Source organism: Rutidosis leptorrhynchoides, chromosome 11, assembly GCF_046630445.1.
Source record: "Rutidosis leptorrhynchoides isolate AG116_Rl617_1_P2 chromosome 11, CSIRO_AGI_Rlap_v1, whole genome shotgun sequence".
NCBI lineage: Eukaryota > Viridiplantae > Streptophyta > Magnoliopsida > Asterales > Asteraceae > Rutidosis > Rutidosis leptorrhynchoides.
Window position 1 is genome coordinate 277347587 of NC_092343.1, and position 17741 is coordinate 277365327.

Here is a 17741-nt window from a genome sequence, read left to right on the forward strand (position 1 = left end):
CTTCTCAACTCATATTTTAAAGTATTTGTCAATATGCTTCATCCAGTGCTGATTCTTGATATACTCCTCACTTTCATATCTGTCGCTCTTCTTTTTCATCTGCCTCTGGAAGAATCTATTTACTTCTACTATACTCTTAGTTTTATAGTGTTTTTAGTTCTCCCGTGTCTTTATATTGCTATATGCATTGATATATACGGTTTGTGATTTCTGGGTTGTTGTTGGGTTTTATATCTTCCCTTATATTTCAAAGTCCTTACTTCTTCTATAATCATTGTCATCCACAGTTAATGCTCTCTTCTATTTGCTATGATTTATACTCCCATTTCTAGTTCGGAGCTTTGTCCTTTCATTTCTTCTTCTTGCGATTAAGCACCGCTTGTAATGGTCCAGAATTCGCAGATATAAATTTCGGAATGAACATTGTTAATGTTCTAGGAAGGAAATTGTAATGACACGATCTTGACTTGTCAAATTACCAGAATACCTTGAAAACGGCCGAATCATCAAGAAATATTTTCTTGATATTTAGAGATCAAAGAGAATACAAGAGTCGTGTAACATAGCACATGATGACGTTATGATCTGTGAATCATCATGTTCCATTTAGAAACTCAGCATGAATTACTGTAATATAATCACGTTGATCAAGTGTCATTATATTATACTAACTCATGCTTCAGCTCCCAACACTTCTTCAAGAATATTCCTATTTTAAACTCGAATGTTTCAGAATTTAGAAACTAAAATAGTTTCTTTTATGATATAATACAGATAGCGCGAAGAGGTAAATGATTTCAGATAAGAATAATTATAAAAATATCTTCAGAAGTATGGATGATATTTATAATGAAAGATACGATGATATCTTAGAATGTCTAATATCAGAGGATGATGAAGGATATTATCCGCAGGGATTTAGAGTCAGGAGCAAGGTATTCGTTAATGACTTCAGCAAGTACTGAATCATTTGGATTCTTTTCAGCCTTTGTGATTTGTCCACAGCCTCCTTCATACTTTGCTCAATCCGTTTTCCAGTTCCAAAGCTTCTCTTTTTCTGAGCTTTGCCAATATACTATCCTTTATCATCCAACTTTTTACTGTTAAGGTCGTTTACAGTTTTTGCTGCTTCATCAGCATTTTTCAAAATTTCGAGAACTGGTTCGCAGTTTAGGGTGTTTTTCAGAAATTTCTCATTCAAAGAATGTAAGTCTTGGAGGTAGACGTTGTGTGTATATGTAATTGTTGATGTAGACATGCTGCGTGGTTTTAAAATACTGATTGCTGATTCTCAATAATTGGTATGGCAATTCTTGTTATAAGGTACGAATGAGTATATGATAGGGTTTCGATAATTATAATGAATTTTTTTTTTTTTTTTTGAAAGTCAAAGATCAGTGAAGTTGTTGGTAAGTTTATTGCTAATGTGGTGAATATAAACGATTCCCCGGTAACGTTGGCGAAAGGGCAACGTATCTATTGAGGTTATAATAAGACTGTTTTGATTGAGAAGTCGAAGTTGACTTGCTGGAGATGTGACAAAACTGTCTATTTTGAAACGGAATTGAAAAGTTATTTTAGCTAGTAAATGCCAAAGGGTCTAACACGGATACGTGTCGAACTATGACTTGGGTTTTGAGAGTTTTTCAGGTGTATAACTGTGGGTAACATGTGGTTGGATCATCATCTCGATTGTTCCTTACTTGAAGTGTCTTCAGGAATTTCGAAGGGTTTGAGCACATATTGTAATCGTTAATACATATGATGTTCTAACACAGTTTTGAAGGCAAAGTATAGCTTTGAAAGATATAGGAATCTAAGAGTGATGATACTGGTTATATTTCGAATTGAATTATGCGATTTTAAAATCAGAATATGTAATTGAATTTGAATGAGTATGATTCTTTTGATTTATATGAAAGAATGGATATTGTTGTGAAAGTAGGGAGTATAGTTGATGATTGCTGAATCAGTTTCGAAAAATGTAATATATTAATTGTGAATTTATATATCTCTCGGGTATTACCTACCCGTTAAACAAATTTCACAATTAATATTTTGTACAAAAGAAGTTTATTACAGTCTTTATGAAAATATATGTGTATATTTTCTTTAGATGTAATATAGATTTAATGAGTTAATATTAAATTAAACTCATTTGTTTTATGGTTGGAACTAGAATTGAGTAATCCCTAAAACTTTATAAATTGCATAAGTATTTCTTAAATAATATTGAAATTATGAATCATTACTTTGTTATTTGTTGGTTTTCGTGAAATTCTTGTGAACTTCGCAAGGTACGAATGATGTTATTTGAAAAATTTCGAGTACATCGATGATGAAAGTGTAAAATCAAACATATATTCGAATAATACACTTGATTTATTATAAATTGGATTTTTTATTGAATTGAGACAGAGATTGTAATTAACGATGGTTAAGTTACGGACGAAGGACGTACATCATTGCATATTTGTAATATGAATTAACTGAATAGTTAAGATTCACACATAATAGCTTAGTACGGGAAGATTTATTATGGTTTAAAAATTTATACATATAAAATATACATATAAATCTTTTGATTGGAAATGAGTTAATACTTCATAACTCATTAATACAATATATTTGTTGTTGATTCGTAATGATGTCCACAATGATTCTTGAACTGACAGAGTTTGTGATGTTACAGGTGCTGTTGATTTTGACGATACTGACGGCACTGACTGTGTTGATGATGCTACGGTCCTGTTGATGCTGTTGGTAAAACAATTCTAGCTTGTAAATCGTACACCATTTTCGATCAAAGTTTCTACTCTACCATCTCCGTTCACTCATCCGATTTACGGTCAGAATTAAATAATCTCTAAGATTTTGGAGATTACATAACTGCCGCAGAGATATCTCTTCAATGAAGTTTATGAATTAATACTTCATCGTTTATTGTTGTTGATATTCCTGGATATTTACAGGGCGTATGACATTGATGTTTGAGATACATATTGTGATGTTGTGGTGTGGGATGTGGATGTTGTTGTTGGTGGTGGTGATGGTACTGTTGGTGTTGCTGATGGTGGTACTGTTTATGCTGCTGGTGCTGCTGCTGGTGTTTGTAACCTTTGCACCATATTCTCCAAAGCCACTACCCGAGCGCGAAGCTCGTTGACTTCTTCTATTACACCGGGGTGATTGTCGATTTGGACGAGCGGATAAATAAAATCTAGAATTTGGTGTAGTATGTAATCGTGACGAGATACTCTAGAAATAAGAGAGAAAATGGTGTTTCGGATAGGTTCGCTGGTAAGTGCTTCAGGTTCTTCGCCAAGAGGGCAATGTGGTGGATGGATGGGATCACCTTCTTCTTGTCTCCTGTAACGACCCGGAAATTTCCGACCAAATTTAAACCTTAAACTTTATATGTTTCCGACACGATAAGCAAAAACCTTAATATAAAGTCTAGAAAGTCTGAAATCTTTATTCGAATAATCAGTTACGCTCTGACTGTGCTCGACGATTCACGAAACCTTATGTGTATATAAGATATGTATATAATAATATGAAATATCATTTATTGTAATTGCTAGAATTAATTATGTACAATAATATTATATGATAATTATTGTTTAAAAATCATCTACATATATAAATAATGTATATATATATATATAGGGATCGAAGTTAGTTAGGTAAGTAGTTATAACCCTTGCTTAGCGATGCGATTCATATTTAGATATGTTTATATATATTAAAAGTAAATATAAATTAAAATATAATTATTAGTATTATTATTATTACTACCATTATCATTATTGTTATAAACTATAAATATTAATATCAATAATAAAATCAGTATTATGAAATTTATTTATTTAGTTATTTTTTTTATTTTCTCCTTACTAGTATTATTATTAATGTTGTTTTTATTATTACAAAACCTATTAAAATTTTATTCTTAATAATAATATAAAACAACTTATATTATTATTGTATTATGATGTATATAATTAATAACAAGTTAAGTCATATTATTATTAGTTAAATTATATTTGTAGTTCAGCAAATTTTTTTAAAAAAAGTCTGTTTTATTAATTATTATCATTATTAATTGTATTATTATTATTTATATATTAATTATTAATATAGTTATTATATATTAAGATATATAAAAGACTGTAGTAGAAAGATTCGGATATATGGATTGCTGGTTCTGATTAATACGCGTATTATATTGTCATTATCGGTTTTAACTTTATTTTTTTGTTTTTCTCTGGTTAACTATTTTCTTGTGAACATCTGTCGATTCATCTGTTGGCATAAATAACAGGTTTAGTTCACGCATTAGAGGGAGATCAAATGAGTTATTCTCCATTAACAGTCTATATCAAATCAGTTACAGTTTTATTTATTTTTGTTATATCTGTTTCGGTCTATACCTCTGTTTCAACTTGTTTAAATTCAACACACAAAAATCGAAATATTTGTTTGAAACTGGAATTGCAGAGTTGTTTGAAATCACCTAATTAAACTACCTGTAACGTATAAAATCTCAATTCATTCTATTGATTGAGAAATTTGGGATTGAAGTTCCGATTTATAAAAACCAAACAACTCGTTTTTTTTTAAATCCGTTCTGATTCTGATGTTTCCATTGAAATTGTTAATTCATAAAGTATCCAGAGACAATTTACAACATATCTTATTTAGGAATTTAGGACTAAAACACTTTAAAAATTCAAAAATTATTTTGAGTTTATAATAGGAACGAACGGGTCTGTTTTATATATTTTTTTTTTTTCGTTCGTCTGATATTACAAAGAAACCTCACTTCAGGTCGATGTAATAAATCTAAGTCATAATTCGAATTAATAAAATCAAGATTAAGATTAGGGATAGGAGACTGATCGATTTAGAAGAGGAAGAAGATGACAGATAACAGGAACAAGTTAAATACAAATGGGTTGAGTGTATAATCAGAAAAACAAGTTTAGTTGAGTGGTTAAGGGGATATGTCGGGATAGCAAGTGGCCTGGGTTCGATCCTCTTAGGAGGCAGGTAGTTTATTTTTTTCATTATTATTATTATTATTATTATTATTATTATTATTATTATTATTATTATTATTATTATTATTACTAAAAGTGATATTTCTTTAAAATCTATCATTTCTTTTAGTATTAAAAATTATTATCAAAATCTATCATTTCTTTTAGTATTAAAAATTATTATCAAAATCTATCATTTCTTTTAGTATTAAAAATTATTATCACTATCGTTATACTTATTCTAATATGATTATAATTAAGATATTGCAACCTAAAGATGTTTTATATAAAAATACACTTAAAATATATATAAAATAAATATATAATGAAATACACTTAAAATATATATAAAATAAATATATAATGAAATATATAAGATAATGACATAAAATTTATATCACCGAGAATAATATATAATTGATCGATTACGAGTACATATATTAATAATTATACAATTGATATAGGTTTGTGAATCCGAGGCCAACCTTACACATGTTCAATGATGTTATATGTATTTTACTACAAAATACAGTATGGTGAGTATATAGATCCCTTTTTAAACTTTAAATATTTTTGGGCTGAGAATACATGCGCTATTTTTATAAATGATTTACGTTATGGACACAAGTGACTAAAATTACGTTCTACATGGGTTTGAATCAAAAATCCCCTAGCTTGGTAACTTTAACTATTGGTTTCTGAACTGGTAGGCGCGAATCCTAAAGATAGATCTATCGGGTTTTACACCCCCACCCAGATGATGTTCTAGTAAACTAGAAGAACGGGTGTTTAGTACTTCGAGGTTAATGGAACGCACTTGATTCGGTGCACATATTATTATAACTCAGGGGTACACACTCTTGTTAAGGCTAGTTACCGGGTGCCCACTGCTTGGAATGCTTTACGTACACTTGCGAGTGTATTATGTTTATAAACTTTAAATCTTGTGGTCCATAGTTATAACGCTGTTAGCATCAAACCTATATATCTCACCAACTTTATGTTGACTTTTTAAAGCATGTTTATTCTCAGGTACGAATTAAGTCTTCCGCTGTGCATTAGCTCATACTAAGGACCTTACTTGGAGTCGATCATCGCAATGGAACCAAATGTTGAAGACTTCGTCCGGGAGGATAAGGTCGAGGTCCTCACAGGTGGTATCAGAGCGTTGGTCTTAGTGAACCAGGCCTTGCATTAGTGTGTCTGACTAGTAGTTGTTAGGATACATTAGTGAGTCTGGACTTTGACCGTGTCTACCTGCCAAAAAGTTTTGCTTATCATTTCTAGTCGGAAACCATCTGCTTATTATCTTTAGGGATTGCCTGCTTAAGTCTAGACACGTCTTATTGCATTTACTGCATTGATAGTGTATAGACAAATTCATATCCTAGTGTATCTATTACGGTAAACTTTGCCTAAGATTTTCCGTAAATTTCTCCGTAATTTAAGGGATCCTGGTACTATATATATATATTCATATTATGCATTTGAGTATACCATCCAACTCTCATTGCTCTCACTAAAGCTTTTCATACCAAAAATCTTTCTGTGATCGCGTACGATGGCCTCCACAAATCGACAAAGTCCCTCTGACTCCGAAGATAGTGTGACGGGAGCGCGCCAACCGATCAACTACTGTGATTTCTTTAGAAGGTGGGGATGGGTTCGCGCAATACTTACTCTATGGAGAATTGAAGAAGGTACTCCATATCATGAGCCGAATCTACCGCCTAATGTCGGAATACTCGACCCGCTCACCGGCGAGCCTGTTCGCAATACTGTTTATACCCTCGTTGCAAGAATTTTTCGTCTTGAGACTACCATTAACGGGACCAGAGAACATATCCAACCTCCATCTCACACTAATAACCGGCCAGGGTTAGTAGAAGAAGTCAACGAACTTCGCGCTCGAGTAGTAGTTTTGGAGAATACGGTGCAAAACTTAACAGCTCCAGCAACATCACCGGCACCAACATCAACACCAGTACCACCAACAACCCAAGTTTCAACATCACCTGCCTCAACATCTCATTCTGTACCTCGAGCCTAATCATCGTTTTACGTATCGTTCTATCTACTTTACCTTCGTTCTACATATCGTTCTACATCGATTATCTTCGCTTTACGTATCATTTTACCTCATTTATCTTCGTTCAACATGACGATTATGTAATTTCTAAAGTTTTAGAGATTATGTAATCTAGTATTAACGAGAAATCAAATGAGTTTAATATCCTATTGACTCATTAAATCCACGATTACATCCGAAGAAAATATATATGCAAGTATATTTTCATAAAGATTGTAATTAAAACTTCTTTCGTACAAACTGTTAATGATGAGAATATTTTAACGGGTGGGTAGTACCCGAGGAATATTTAAAATTCACATTAATAAGTTACACTCTACATTCTTTCCAATCTGATTTAACGGTCATTTACTATCCTACTTACAATCACCGATATACGTATCCGTTCATTTCAGAATAATCATTTCCATTCAAATTTCATATTTGGATTTTTACCTATCCGAATCCAACAAGTGGCATAAAGAAGAAAACATTGGATATAATAAAATTTGTTAGAAACAAACGAATTAACTAATTGAAATATTGTTAAGGATTCCACGCTAACTGTTCCGGCTAACTGTTCCCAGCTAACTGATTAACATTTAATTTATTGCAATTTACATTCTCGCAATTTACATTCTCGCAATTTACATTCTCGCAATTTATATTCTCGCAATTTTATTTACTGTTATTTAATTTCCGCACTTTACATACCGTCGGGACACGTATGCAAGGTTTCGACTTATCATATCGACCCATCTATATATATATTTCGGAACGACCATAGACACTCTATAGCTGGCTATACAGGGTTGAGGTGGATTCCAAAATATATATATGGTTTGAGTTGTGAGCGACACTGAGACCGGTACACGGGTCACGATATGTACTAATTAATTCGAATATTATATATTTAATTTATATATGAATTTATCGGACTATTGGACTGCTAACTATGGAAAAATAAAATGAATTAAAATATTGATTATAACATATGAAACTAAATAATTCTTCAAGTTTGCCACTTGATTTTATCCTAAACCTTATTTGTACCTCGACAATTACAATTCGTGTTTAAATCTTTCATAATTCTTGAAAACACCTCGATCGAGAAGTTGAACCCGCCGCACCTCGTCTATGGAAGAAAGAATTATGCATACATTTATGCACCTGAAAAACTTTCAAAACCAAAAGTTATAGTTAAAGCGTATTCGCGTCGAATTCCTTATCATTCAAAAACAAACATACGATTCCCTTTTCAAGAAGCTAATTTTATCACAGCTCCACTTTGACTTCTCAGTGAGACTACTCCTATTACAACCTCGATATTATACCTTGTCTTTTCGCCGTCGTTACCGGAGAACCTTTTATATTTCACAATATCATCAGCAGATGTACCAGCAACTCGTTATCCCTTTGACAAAACCCGCAATCAGTATTTTGAAAATCTTACAGAACTTCTTCAGTTATACCTAAAACGTTTATCGCTAAGAATTTCATACTTCGAATATGAAGTTACTGAAAAACACCCTGAACTGTGAAGTAGTTCTTGGAATGCTGATGAAGCAGCAAAAACCGTAAATGACTTTAATGGTCAAAAGTTTGATGATACAGTACAGTGTATTGATAAAGCTCCGAAAAGAGAAGGTTGAGAACTGGAAAAAGGTTTGAGCAAAATATGAGGGAGGCCGTTAACAAATCGTGAAAACTAAATCTGATTTCAAAGGATCCAAAAGATTCCGTACCTGTTGAAATCATTAGCAATACCTTACTTTACATTCTAAACCTTTGCAGACAAATCTTCCTCGTTATCCATCAATGATAGAAGATTTTCGATATCATCGTGCCTTCCATTATAAATATCCTCAATATTTCTGAAGATATTTTCATAAGTGTTTTTATCTGAGAATATTTATTTCTCGGTAATATCTGCGTTACAACATAAAAGAAACTGTGTTAGTTTCTAAATTCTGAAATCTCTAAGTTTAAAATATGAATGTTTTGAAGTAGTGTTGGAAATTGATGCATGGATTAGTATAATATAATGGAACTTGATCAACTTCATTATATTACAGTAACTCATGTTAAGTTTCTAATGGAATGTGATGATTCACAGTACCATCATCATGTGCATGTTACACGACTCTTACATTCTATCGAATTCCCAAACATATTAGGAACATATCATCTTGATGGTTCTACCTTTTCCAGGACATTCTGGTAACTGGACAAATCAAAATCGTGCCATACCATTTTCTATCTTAGAGCATTAACTATATTCATTTCAAATTTCATACCTACGAATTCCGAACCATTATTTGCTTGACTTGAAGACGAGAAGAGAAAACGAAAGTATGAAGTTCCGAAAAATAAGAAAGGATATAAAACCCAACAACCACCCATAAATTTCAAACCATGTATATCGATACAAATAGCAACATAGAGACACGGGAGAACTAGAAACCTTATAAACACAAGAGTATAGTAGAAGTAAATAGATTCTTCTGGCGGTAGATGAAAAAGAAGAATTATAGATATGAAAGTTAGGAGTATATTAAGAATCGGAATGGGATGGAGCATATCGACGAATGTTTTGAAGTAGGAACTAAGGAGAAAGAGTAGAAGATGTGAGTTGTAAAAAAATAGGGAAACGAAGGAGTAGATTTATAGTGAAATATCCGACAGAGAAATCAAAACGAATTGCCGCATTAAATCAAAGAAGATTCTGATCGCCGAAAAATCAAATCTTATTACGTAAGATTTTCTTAGAATCTCTTAAATTCCGGAAATTAATCCTAACCACGTCATCGGTTAAAACAATTCCATATTCACTCATTTCATTCCTTTGTGATAGCTTCACTCGTGTGCTTCACATGATCGAATCGTTTTATCCGTATCTTCCAATAATGATAAAACTCTATTATCACCCCATATTCGTCATGAAAACATTCCTATTGTTATTTATGACAACCTCTACCAAATTTCGGGGACGAAATTTCTTTAACGGGGGGGTACTGTAACGACCCGGAAATTTCCGACCAAATTTAAACCTTAAACTTTATATGTTTCCGACACGATAAGCAAAAACCTTAATATAAAGTCTAGAAAGTCTGAAATCTTTATTCGAATAATCAGTTACCCTCTGACTGTGCTCGACGATTCACGAAACCTTATGTGTATATAAGATATGTATATAATAATATGAAATATCATTTATTGTAATTGCTAGAATTAATTATGTACAATAATATTATATGATAATTATTGTTTAAAAATCATCTACATATATAAATAATGTATATATATATATAGGGATCGAAGTTAGTTAGGTAAATAGTTATAACCCTTGCTTAGCGATGCGATTCATATTTAGATATGTTTATATATATTAAAAGTAAATATAAATTAAAATATAATTATTAGTATTATTATTATTACTACCATTATCATTATTGTTATAAACTATAAATATTAATATCAATAATAAAATCAGTATTATGAAATTTATTTATTTAGTTATTTTTTTTATTTTCTCCTTACTAGTATTATTATTAATGTTGTTTTTATTATTACAAAACCTATTAAAATTTTATTCTTAATAATAATATAAAACAACTTATATTATTATTGTATTATGATGTATATAATTAATAACAAGTTAAGTCATATTATTATTAGTTAAATTATATTTGTAGTTCAGCAAATTTTTTTAAAAAAAGTCTGTTTTATTAATTATTATCATTATTAATTGTATTATTATTATTTATATATTAATTATTAATATAGTTATTATATATTAAGATATATAAAAGACTGTAGTAGAAAGATTCGGATATATGGATTGCTGGTTCTGATTAATACGCGTATTATATTGTCATTATCGGTTTTAACTTTATTTTTTTGTTTTTCTCTGGTTAACTATTTTCTTGTGAACATCTGTCGATTCATCTGTTGGCATAAATAACAGGTTTAGTTCACGCATTAGAGGGAGATCAAATGAGTTATTCTCCATTAACAGTCTATATCAAATCAGTTACAGTTTTATTTATTTTTGTTATATCTGTTTCGGTCTATACCTCTGTTTCAACTTGTTTAAATTCAACACACAAAAATCGAAATATTTGTTTGAAACTGGAATTGCAGAGTTGTTTGAAATCACCTAATTAAACTACCTGTAACGTATAAAATCTCAATTCATTCTATTGATTGAGAAATTTGGGATTGAAGTTCCGATTTATAAAAACCAAACAACTCGTTTTTTTTTAAATCCGTTCTGATTCTGATGTTTCCATTGAAATTGTTAATTCATAAAGTATCCAGAGACAATTTACAACATATCTTATTTAGGAATTTAGGACTAAAACACTTTAAAAATTCAAAAATTATTTTGAGTTTATAATAGGAACGAACGGGTCTGTTTTATATATTTTTTTTTTTTTCGTTCGTCTGATATTACAAAGAAACCTCACTTCAGGTCGATGTAATAAATCTAAGTCATAATTCGAATTAATAAAATCAAGATTAAGATTAGGGATAGGAGACTGATCGATTTAGAAGAGGAAGAAGATGACAGATAACAGGAACAAGTTAAATACAAATGGGTTGAGTGTATAATCAGAAAAACAAGTTTAGTTGAGTGGTTAAGGGGATATGTCGGGATAGCAAGTGGCCTGGGTTCGATCCTCTTAGGAGGCAGGTAGTTTATTTTTTTCATTATTATTATTATTATTATTATTATTATTATTATTATTATTATTATTATTATTATTACTAAAAGTGATATTTCTTTAAAATCTATCATTTCTTTTAGTATTAAAAATTATTATCAAAATCTATCATTTCTTTTAGTATTAAAAATTATTATCAAAATCTATCATTTCTTTTAGTATTAAAAATTATTATCACTATCGTTATACTTATTCTAATATGATTATAATTAAGATATTGCAACCTAAAGATGTTTTATATAAAAATACACTTAAAATATATATAAAATAAATATATAATGAAATATATAAGATAATGACATAAAATTTATATCACCGAGAATAATATATAATTGATCGATTACGAGTACATATATTAATAATTATACAATTGATATAGGTTTGTGAATCCGAGGCCAACCTTACACATGTTCAATGATGTTATATGTATTTTACTACAAAATACAGTATGGTGAGTATATAGATCCCTTTTTAAACTTTAAATATTTTTGGGCTGAGAATACATGCGCTATTTTTATAAATGATTTACGTTATGGACACAAGTGACTAAAATTACGTTCTACATGGGTTTGAATCAAAAATCCCCTAGCTTGGTAACTTTAACTATTGGTTTCTGAACTGGTAGGCGCGAATCCTAAAGATAGATCTATCGGGTTTTACACCCCCACCCAGATGATGTTCTAGTAAACTAGAAGAACGGGTGTTTAGTACTTCGAGGTTAATGGAACGCACTTGATTCGGTGCACATATTATTATAACTCAGGGGTACACACTCTTGTTAAGGCTAGTTACCGGGTGCCCACTGCTTGGAATGCTTTACATACACTTGCGAGTGTATTATGTTTATAAACTTTAAATCTTGTGGTCCATAGTTATAACGCTGTTAGCATCAAACCTATATATCTCACCAACTTTATGTTGACTTTTTAAAGCATGTTTATTCTCAGGTACGAATTAAGTCTTCCGCTGTGCATTAGCTCATACTAAGGACCTTACTTGGAGTCGATCATCGCAATGGAACCAAATGTTGAAGACTTCGTCCGGGAGGATAAGGTCGAGGTCCTCACATCTCCAATGATTAAGGAGGCTACGAACCCATCCCCAATTCATCCAGAATAGATGATGACTAATTGGTTGATCCATTCCGGTCACACTGCTTTCGGAACTTGAGTGGGATTCCATTTCGGAATCCGAGGGACTTGAACTAATGACGAATTCCATTTCGTACGATTGAATAAAGAATTTTTCGATATGAAATGATTTTCCGGCTATCGGGTGGTATTCTAATTATATAGAGCAAAAGGTTTCGTAGATTACGGAGGAATTTACAGAATATGTCAGGCAAAGTTTACAGTAACAGATATGCTAAGATATGAATTAGCGGATACGCTAAGATATGAATTTTGTCTATACACTATTCATGCAATCAATGCAATAAGATGTGTCTAGACTAAGAATGATAAGCAGGTAATTTCTGACAAAAATGATGAGCAAAACTTTTGACATGCAGACACGGTCGAAGTCCAGACTCACTAATGCATCCTAATGACTATCAGTTAGACACACTAATGCAGACCTGGTTCGCTAAGACCACCGTTCTGATACCAACTGAAAGGACCCGTTCATATACATTATAAACGATTCACAATAGTTGATTACATCGCGAGGTATTTGACCTCTATATGATACATTTTACAAACATTGCATTCGTTTTTAAAAGACAAACTTTCTTTACAACGAAAGTTGACGGCATGCACACCATTTCATAATACATCCAACTATAATTGGCTTAATAATAATCTTGATGAACTCAATGACTCGAATGCAACGTATTTCAAAATATGCCATGAATGAGTCCAAGTAATATCCTTAAAATGAGCTAATGCACAGCGGAAGATTTCTTTAATACCTGAGAATAAACATGCTTTAAAGTGTCAACCAAAAGGTTGGTGAGTTCATAGATTTATCATAACAATCATTTCAATATATTAATAGACCACAAGATTTTCGTTTATAAATTTATGTACACTCGCAAGTGTATAAAAGTATTCTATAAGTTGTAGGCACCCGGTAACAAGCCTTAACGTTCATGTTTTACCCTCTGAAGTACACCAGATCAGGTGTGTTTAAAATAACCTCGAAGTACTAAAGCATCCCATAGTCAGGATGGGGTTTGTCAGGCCCAATAGATCTATCTTTAGGATTCGCGCCTACCGTACATAGACAAGTAGTTTCATGTTACCAAGCTAAGGGTATATTTCTGGTTTAAACCCACATAGAATTAGTTTTAGTACTTGTGCCTACTTCGTAAAACATTTATAAAACAGCACATGTATTCTCAGCCCAAAAATATATATAAAAGGGAGCAAATGAAACTCACAATACTGTATTTCGTAGCAATTATGTATATGATGGCACTGAACAAGTGCAGGGTTTGTCTCGGATTCACGAACGTATCAATATTGTGATTCAATATTGCAGGAAAGTACGTAGATGCAACGAAAATGATAAACGTTAGGTTAACCTCACGAGCAACTACCCTCGATCAATACCCATAACCTCCATAGCTATAACCCATAATTTCCTTAGCTCTATCCCGTTTGAAAACTTATTTTGAAATCGTCTGAGTATAACTCCGTCGTAGTATTTTATGTATACTAATAATATCTTGAAATAATACAAAGAAAATATATATATGTAATTCGATTGAGAGAGTTTAGAGAAATATATTTTCAAGTTTCTATGAAATAATGAAACCTATTCAATTCTATTTATAATAGATTTTTGAATTATTAAAGTGAATTATTAAAGTATGAATTATTAAAGTGAATTATTAAAGTATGAATTATTAAAGTGAATTATTAAAGTGAATTATTAAAGTATGAATTATTAAAGTGAATTATTAAAGTAAATTATTAAAGTATGAATTATTAAAGTAAATTATTAAAGTGAATTATTAAAGTATGAATTATTAAAGTGAATTATTAAAGTATGAATTATTAAAGTGAATTATTAAAGTATGAATTATTAAAGTTAAAGTAAAGTAAAAGTAAAGTAAAGGTAAAGTTAAAGTATAGTAAAAGTATAAAAAACTATGTATGTATAATACGCGTATAAATATATATAATATTAATTTAAATCGTTATATATATTTAATGAAATAAAATATAAATATCGTTATATTTATTATACTGGTTAAGTAATGAGTTGTCAAAAGTGATTCTAGATATTTATAAAAGTTATATACGTTTTAATAATAAAGTTCTTTTTAAACTGAAAACGTCTTTGTACGTTTGAAAATAGATTAATAGAATATTATGGAAACCAATTCTCCACTAACTTTTGTCTAACTTTCGTAAATGACACTTTTTGTTTTTATTTATAAATAGCTTTACAAATTATTCTGAATATTGTTAAGAGGAATAGATTTTCTCAAATCATAGTGGACCTCTCAACAGAGACTTGTAATCATAATTCAATGTTTCTGATAATTCAATCATTTAATATATATTTTCTCCGTCGAAAATCATATTGAAACAAATACGTTCGTGTAAAGTATTATACGTTTAATACTTCATTAATATTCTCAAGTTACAATATATATATACATATACATATCTATTTATATATAACGATTCGTGAATCGTCGGAATTTGGTCGAGGTTATAATGAATGTATGAACACAGTTTAAAATTCTTGAGATTTAACTTAACAAACTTTGCTTATCGTGTCTGAATAATATAAAGATTAAAGTTTAAATTTGGTCGGAAATTTCCGGGTCGTCACACTATGGTTTCATTTTGAACTTAAGTTTATAAATATATACAGAAAAAGTATAAGTTTATTGATAATGCTAAAAACGAACATATATTTCATAGCATTATTCCTCAAGAAAGACAAGCTTTTAGTTGCAATTGTTCTATTTACAAGTGATATTCGTTTAAATAATAAAAGGTGAAGACAAAAGACAGATTTGACGAATTGAAGACGCAAACGACCAAAAAGCTCAAAAGTACAAAAGACAATCAAAGAGGTTCCAATTATTGATAAGAAACGTCTCAAAATTACAAGAGTACAAGATTCAAAACGCAAAGTACAAGATATTAAATTGTACGCAAGGACGTTCGAAAATCCGGAACCGGGACCAGAGTCAACTCTCAACGCTCGACGCCACGGACTAAAAATTACAAGTCAACTATGCACATAAATATAATATAATATTTAAATAATTCTTATAATTATTTAATATATTATATTTATTTAAAAATCCGTCGGTAAGAAAGACTCCAAAAGGGACTGAGCTGTAATTTCAAACTCCGCGACTCGCGGAGTTTGAAGGCCAAAAATGCCGCGAGTCGCGGAGCCCCAAGTTTTGAAAATCCCTATAAAAGCAACCGAATTCTGAGCATTTGATATCCATCATATATCCATCTCTCTATCTATATCGTATATATTTATATTTATATTTTAATTTTAATTTTAATTTTAATTTTAATCCTAATAATAAGGGTATGTTAGCGAATATTGTAAGGGTGTAAGTCGAAATTCTGTCCGTGTAACGCTAGGCTATTTTTAATCATTGTAAGTTATGTTCAACCTTTTTACATTAATGTCTCGTAGCTAAGTTATTATTATGCTTATTTAATCCGAAGTAATCATGATGTTGGGCTAATTACTAAAATTGGGTAATTGGGCTTTGTACCATAATTGGGGTTTGGATAAAAGAACGACACTTGTGGAAATTAGACTATGGGGTATTAATGGGTTTTATATTAACTAAACAATACCTTGTTAATTTAATATACAAACTTATAATTTGACGTATTTATATATAACCACATACGCTTTACTGGGTACGGTGGGCGGGATATCTATAAATACCAATAATTATTCATTTTACCGGATACGGAACTGGATTAATAGTTAATAGACTTATCGAAACAGGGGTGAATTACATTCAAGGGTAATTGGTGTAATTGTTAACAAAGTAGTAAAACCTTGGTTTACATGCAGTCGATAACCTGGTGTATTCATTAAACAAAGTATTAAAACCTTGTTACAATTCGAATCCCCAATTAGTTGGAATATTTGACTTCGGGAATAAGAATAATTTGACGAAGGCTTTCGCTCTTTATATTTATGACTGATGGACTATTATGGACAAAATCCGTATGGACATATTAAATAATCCAGGACAAAGGACAATTAACCCATGGGCATAAAACTAAAATCAACACGTCAAACATCATGATTACGGAAGTTTAAATAAGCATAATTCTTTTATTTCATATTTAATTTCCTTTATTTTATATTTAATTGCACTTCTAATTATCGCATTTTTATTGTTATTGTATTTAATTGTACTTTTAATTATCGTACTTTTTAATTATCGCAAGTTTATTTTATCGCACTTTTATTATTCGCAATTTCATTATCATTATTTACTTTACGCTTTAATTTAAGTCTTGTATTTATTTTTAATATTTTACATTTGGTTTTAACTGCGACTAAATTTTTAAAATCGACAAACCGGTCATTAAACGGTAAAAACCCCCCTTTATAATAATAATATTACTTATATATATATTTGTATTTTTATAAAAGTAAACTAATATAGCGTTAAGCTTTGTTTAAAAAAGATTCCCTGTGAAACGAACCGGACTTACTAAAAACTACACTACTGTACGATTAGGTACACTGCCTATAAGTGTTATAGCAAGGTTTAAGTATATCCATTCTATAAATAAATAAATATCTTGTGTAAAATTGTATCGTATTTAATAGTATTTCCTTGTAAACTTTAATAGTATTTTATACCCCTTAGCATTGACATCAAGTTATTTTTGGCGCCGCTGCCGGGGAATCTCTTAAAAGCCGGAAGCGTAACGCTAATAAAAAAAAAGA